We start from the raw sequence: 7,316 nt of genomic DNA, 5'->3' as shown, positions 1-7,316 counted from the left end.
AAGAATCAAAAAACTGCTTATGCCCATTGCCAGTCATTCACTCCCTGTCAGTAGTAGTTCACATCTTTCCTGGGATGGCATCCAACCACAGTGGCATCTAAAATATAGCAGGCTATATTGTTACAGTTGGAGGTGAAATCGAAAGTTGCACCAAACAGAAGTGACAAATTCACATTGCTCAGTGTTGCCTAGCAATAAGAGATGAGTTTATTATGAACACTGACTCTATCCATCGCAAAGGGGCTTTGTATTCACACCAAAATGCCACTATTCTTACAGGCGAAAGGGGCAAAAATAGAGTGGGCAGAACAAGGAAACAGTCCCAGTAGTTGTAAGCATTTTCTGAGTTTCAGGATTCCCTCCTGGCTCTTGGGAAGTCCTCAGGAAGGAAAATGCAGGGGCTGACCCGTGCTGAACTCCTGAGGCTGGCCAGGTAGCTTGTTACTGATCTTAAGCCTTGTTTTGAAAGCCATTTGTAGTACCATTCCTTCAGAAATGCGATGGCAGTGCACAAACTTCAACTACAGAAATTCTTTACTGAATGGCCTCAAAAACTACTCAGTAATTGTTTTCATTGTGCCATGCTTTCCATTTGGTTCAGCTTCTATTTAGATATGTATTTATTTGCTTATTAATTAATTAATTAATTTATTTTTCAGGGGGAATGCACAAGATCTCTTCTTGCTCCTCAGACACCTTTTTTTCCTTTTTAACCATGATTTACATGGGAGAACATTTATTTCCATCACGGACATTGGGCTATGTCTCTGAAAGTATTAAATACCTAACTGTTCAGATGAACATAATTTTCCAGAAACATTTAGGTATCCTTGAAGCACCTACTGGACACCCACACACATTTTTAGGCACCTAATCAATGATAAAAATCCACACAATAGTTCCTATTAAATGGAACTCCAATAACTGATATGTCTCTGTGCTTTTATGCCATCTGCATTTTTGACAACTGAATATTTTTGACAGCATGGTCCATTGTGTCCAAGTTCACATCTTTTTTTTTTAACTTTTTTTTTTTTTAAAGTGAAGTTTTTTAAAAAAACAACACGTCTACATATATGATAAGAAAATGGGTTGTATCACACATTTTGCTTTACAGATTGGGGTGTACAGTGGGTTTTTTGAAGTGACAAAAATATACGAGAAGTATTTATATTACCATGATGCATTTATAATAGTAGTAGATTCACTAAATACAATGTAAGGAAGAAATGTCAAATACATTAAAGTACCAAAAAAAGCTTTGATTTTAGAGACCTTCAAAAATAATTAAAAATAATTAAAAACAAAACAAAACAAAAACACAAAAGCAACCAACCAAACTAAAACCACCCACCCCCCAAAACTGCAGATGAAGTTTAGTTAAAATAGGATAAAGTCATCTTGAACTTCTCTTTTATGTTTATGAAATGATTAATTAAAAATGCTAATGGAAAATTATCTCCTTATGTTTACCTAGCCAAATTAATCGAACCAGTAAAATTTTAAGAGTTTTGTTTTTGTATTTTCTGTGCAAAATGGAGCTATTAACTCAAATTCTCATTTTCTCAGTAAGCTTTGCAGGTACAAAAATGAGGTGCTTACATTTTGAAAATGTTTTTGTAGAACCCTTTAGTAACTTTGGTCCTTTCTTTATTTCAGATTCAACGTGTTACAAACAAACATATTCCACCTGTTACAACAATCTGGCATATTACTTTCTTGATACATGATGATACAATACCTCTCAGGTTTGCTGAGTAGCAAAGAGAAATGTAAGCAAATGAAAAGGTTTTCCACTTTCACAGTTTTTTTTCTGCTTAGGGTTCTGTTTGTCTGAGAACTGTATGAATAGAAGCCATATTTTATAGTATTTCTTTAACCTCTGCCATCTGGTGTAGGTTAGTTTTTCCACTGCCAACATATCCTAGAGGCCCCAGTACCAAAACGTTTAATTTTTAAGTAAACATTTGGACTTTATAAATCCAGTTTAAAAAAAAAAAAAAGCATTATTTTTTAAAACTATATATTGCATTTGCCACTAGCGATGACATTAATAAACACACAGAGACAAGTATGTGGGTTTAAAGGCTTCTGGTCACATCTGCATTTTTTGTAACAGAGCTCCAGAGTTGTCAGGTCAGCTGACATCTTTAATCACTACATCATGGTCAGTTATAATGAAAGAACTTGAATATCCCCTCCTGACACAAAATCTGAAGTTGTGTCAAGGGATTTGCACCACCAAAGCCAAAACCTTCCCAGTCAAGTGCGGTTTCAGGCAGATAATACTCACCCATGCTGAAACCAAAGCATTAGCAGCTTTTTTTTTTTTTTTCTTTTCGCAACATAACTAAAGTTGCTTTATGGCAACAATGGAGGATTGTTGCTACAAAAGAATTAGGGCAAATAAGTAACTGCTTAAACAAACAAACAAACAAACAAAACACCTCCTTATGCTATGCCTGGGGGAGGGGGGGGAAGAGACAAAACAAAACAAAAACAACAAAAAACAAATGTGAATCAGAATTCTAGTACCAAGAAGAAAAAGACCTTTCTAAATTTACCAAAGCAAAATGTTGTATTTTGTTCTAGCCAGCAAATTTGCTAATCTCAACTAGAAAATGTGCAGTACTCTTCATTATCCCAAGTTGACCCTTAACTAAAATGAAAATTTGAATAAAACTTCTGCTGGAAATAGACAAACATACACAGCTCATCTTAATCAGTATTCTTCAGAGGCAGACAATCACCAGGGAAAAGACTCATAGATGGCATGGACACAAAGATAATAAAGAACATTTGAAGCTGTGCATAAGCATGATCTGAAGGGTAAAGAAAAGAAAAATAACAGACTAATTACGTTGATTTAGAAAAAAAAAAAATCTAGGAAATGCTTCTTTCTACATCCCCCTGGTTATAAAAATAAATAAATAAATACATAAATGTGTTTTTATCCCTAATGTCTAATATATCAGTGATAGCTTGGTTTGCCACCTTTTCCTGAAGACTTTCTGTAGTATTCAGAAACATGTTTTTGGCACAAGCTGATTCTTCTAATGAAAATTTCACAAAAGGTCCTTGCTTCTTACTGTTTATTCAGTTTTGAATTCAATAAGTGTTAATAAAAACAAAGAAAAGTAAATAATCTAATTAACAAGTGGTTCTTTTTGAGGGCTGAGATGTAGTGCAAAAGTTATGCCCATTTAATTTAATTAATTTAGAATTTGACTAGTTTAATCAGTGCAATCTGGTCATGAAGTTTCCTGATATTTATTGAATTTAAATACATTGCTGATAATGATAATTCTCCTGGGGCATCTGCTGAACAGTATGGACGAAGAGGTTGCGTATCACCTTTCATCCAATCCGGGACATGAAATTCTGTATTACTTCTCAAGAACACTAATTGCAGTTATTTTAATAGGCTCAGCTATAAACAACAGCACCCAGGGAACATCTTGTCTCTGCTTTGGGAGTGCTGACTTCTAGTGCATGGATGGACAACTGGTGAAATTGCCCCAGTGTGAGTCGTCAGAATGAAAAAAGTGCCCACACCACAGCCTGTTTAGTTATCAGTGAAACTCGTTTGGTTTAACATAGTCATTTTCTGATACTAGCTTACTTTGAGACCATTCACATTTTTTCACTGTGCTCCTTAAAACTTCTCATGCTGAGTTGCACTGACACCTAAGCAGACAGCTTAGACATGCCCTGAGAGATATTCTGCCTCAGTATTTCTTAGGACCAATTGACGAGGAAGTCTGGAGAGCCTATGCTCAGATGGAGTCTGTGCTGGATCCTTCTCTCTCTCCTCAGCACCTCTTACCAGCCAGTTTACTATCAGTCCCACTTTTGATTGTCAATGAACTCCAAGCTAGATTTTCTATGTCCAGCTAGCTGTTATAACTACTGGAGTAGAGTGGGTTTAGCCTTAAGAACCCATATGTTTTCTCTTTCCATCTTTTTATCTACCCTCTTCTGCCACAGCTTTTCCTCCAAACCTTTGGTCAGTGTAATTGAATTTTGTGAAGGATTGAGGACCACAGAGTACTAACCTTTTTTTTTTTTTTTTTTTTTTTTTTTTTAAGTAAACATCTATGTGAGAAGAGAAAAATAGTTAGAACTCCAACGAGGAAAAAACTAGAGTTACTAGCTGCAGGTCATCCATTACACATGCCATGCAGAGCCTGCCCCAACACTGTGATGCTGTTTACCATGTCAGTAGAAGAGTATAGGAAGAATCTGTGAGTAATTTTCATGAAGTTGCATCTTGTGCCTTTCCTTTCTTAAACCTGGGGTCTTAATTGGTCCCAGCTCACTGCCTCTCCTGTGAGAGACTGCAGGCCCAACTCTAGCCCCCAGACCAAACTAATAGACCTAACTCCTGCTGTGGGACAGGCTCTGACCTTCTTCTCTGTATTTCCTACTTAACAGCAACCTCTCTCCTTTTCATACACACAAATTCTATTCAATCTTGCCCGCAGCTAGTCAACATGCTGACCTTGGGCTAAGGGTTTTATGTGGCGGCAGAATGCCCAGAATTGGGATGCCATCGTGAGGCCTCACAGATTTTCATAGGCACGGCTGTTGCTCTCACGTGCACTGTAAGACAAATAAAATTTTATCTTTAAATTCAACACAGAAGTGAATTTACCTACAGGTACAAAGTAGTATTGAAGTAAATAGATTTATTTCAAGAATAAATTAGGTTCATGATTTGGACTGTTATTTGTGCTGAGTACTCAAATGCTTATCTACTAATTACTGCTTGTTTTGTAAATTTGATAAGCGTATAGGGACACATGGACATTTATCACTTTTATGTTGTTTATGGAGTACAAGAGATACCCTCAAGATCAAAAGGAGTGAATCATACATTGTCTCTGGAGCTTGGCAGGTGTTTCATTCAAGGGCCACCATGCACTTTGCATAGTTTTGCTTATTGTATAATAAACAGTCAAATACATTTTCAGACACTGAAAGTGTGTTTTTCTATAGTACACATTTTTAAGCAGGTTTCTTGGCATGCATTTTGTTTGTACTGTGCTTGAGGTTGTTTATGGCATTAGTGGTTTGTGTGTTTGTGCATGTTTGCATTCTGTCTGTTTATGAAGTATTTCACTGGTACCCTTACACAGCATGTGGTCGGTCAAAGACTATTTTTGATAGCATGTGTAGTTATCATGCATTTTGCTGAAAGGCATTTAAACTAAGGTAGGTTAAAGACTGCTTATCTGAAGTTATGTAAAGACAGGCTATACTCGTCTTCACAGGAGTTAGATACAGAAAATACCTCCAGCTTTTAAAAGATGAAACTGTGAGTCAGTTCCAATTTTTCCAGCAATCATGGCAGTTTGGTGGTTTTGAGTTTCATAAAGATAGTCCAATTCTATTAATAACTGGAACATTAGTATATTTTTATTATCCTAGATGTCAAAAATAATTAACAGTTGACTTATTATATTATAATTATTCCATGTGTGTAAATCATTTTTGAAATGAACCACAGAAGCAAAACCAAACCTCTAACGAGGATAATTTAAATGACGTTATCCCATAATTGACAACTAAGCATAAGCAATACTTTCAGGACCCCACAGGCAGGGTTGTGAAATTAATCTGTGATTTATTTACACTGGAGTGTTAGTTGATGCTTTTTCTGCTATTTTGAAAGTACAGGTTGTTCAGCATGTGCCTAACGAGACATTACAAGAATACTATTTGCAAAAAAATGTAAATGCTTAGCAGCTTTAGACACTTACAGGCACCAGTTCAGTAAGAATTTTGTGAGCACTACAGGATAAAATGTTGTTGCTTTCTTTAAATGCCTAACTGCTGCTTTAAGAACATCATTCTCCCCCATGAATCTTATCCTAGAGTTCAAGAAACGCTATTTCTTTAGAAATTATTGAGAATGTACATAAAGTTTGAAAGAAAGAGTTGACCAAAAATAAATGCTTTTGAAAATTCAACTAATACTACCTTATTACTGTTTTTACTAGAATACTTCGTTGGTAATAAAATCTATGTATCAACTCTGATTTTCTTGGGGATATTTTCCTACAAGTATGCCTCTTCTCTTTCTACCAGAATAGGCATTTCCCTAATACTTATTTTACATTGCTTAATTGGGCATTTAAAATACAGAGAGCTTAAAATACATTTCATTAAGATTATCTGTCTTTAAATATAAGAATTAAATTAATGAAAACTAGTGAAAATATTTCATTTATACTGTGCAGTTTTGTATCTACTTTCTGAATGTAAAATATTATGCTACTGCATCATTTATAACACCATGCTGTGCTGTAAAACCATAGTTGCTTTTTATGTATAGCACTGTAACATACAGTGAGACCTTTGCTTAAGAATAATTATTTAAGAGACTTTAAGTGAATTAGAAAGAAGATAGCTAAAGGTGGAATTCAGACCCTCCAGCTACTCTTTCTGTTTGTAACATGCCATACCTACGTTATTCCTGAGAAGCCTAAATTCAATCCATAGAAAATAACATTTCTGTCCCTCAAGACATAGGAGCCATTCATACAGAAATGAGAAGCAAAATGTGTACAGAAATAAACTTTACATCTTATGACAGTAGCAGCAGGTTCATAGTGTCAGGAAGAAAAAAAATGATGAAAGGAAGCCAAAGCTGACAAACTGAATTGTGGCTCATCTGAATGTTGTTGAACTTCATCTCACTAACAAAGCAGTGTTTTGTTTTTTTTTTTTTTTTTTTTTTTTTAATTATTATTATTTTATTTTATTTGTTTTTTTGTTTGTTTGTTTTCCCATGAAATAATAATTTACTGTTAAAAATACAGGAAAATTATAATAGTATCTTCCTACTATCATGCTTGAAAATAAATATGTGTGCACTATATTACATTCGTAGAACTTGTCATCTATATAGGTATTCTTAAATATTTTAAACTAGGAGCGGAGAAGAGGATTTACTAAAACTAAATGATGATACAGTGAACTGAATTTTATATTAAATTGTGTATAAATATGTATCCATGCAGAAGCAATGTAAAAATCCAAATAATTACTATATAAGATGTAATATGAAATATTTTATAGAATACAGAATACGTATTCTATACATTTATATAGCATATCAAAAATGCACACATTATATATATTTCCGTATCTATACATAGATTTGATATTCCAGTTCTTGTTTGTATATAAATCAGGAGTGATTCTGATAAAGTCAATGTTTAGAATGCTATAAGAGGTTATCATCAAGTCCTTTATGTATAGTAAACACATATTAACATTTAAGAGATGAGCCAAGACAATACTTAACTACT

The sequence above is a fragment of the Anas platyrhynchos genome, chromosome 5, assembly GCF_047663525.1.
Source record: "Anas platyrhynchos isolate ZD024472 breed Pekin duck chromosome 5, IASCAAS_PekinDuck_T2T, whole genome shotgun sequence".
Taxonomy (NCBI): Eukaryota; Metazoa; Chordata; class Aves; order Anseriformes; family Anatidae; genus Anas; species Anas platyrhynchos.
This window is presented reverse-complemented; position numbering follows the sequence as displayed.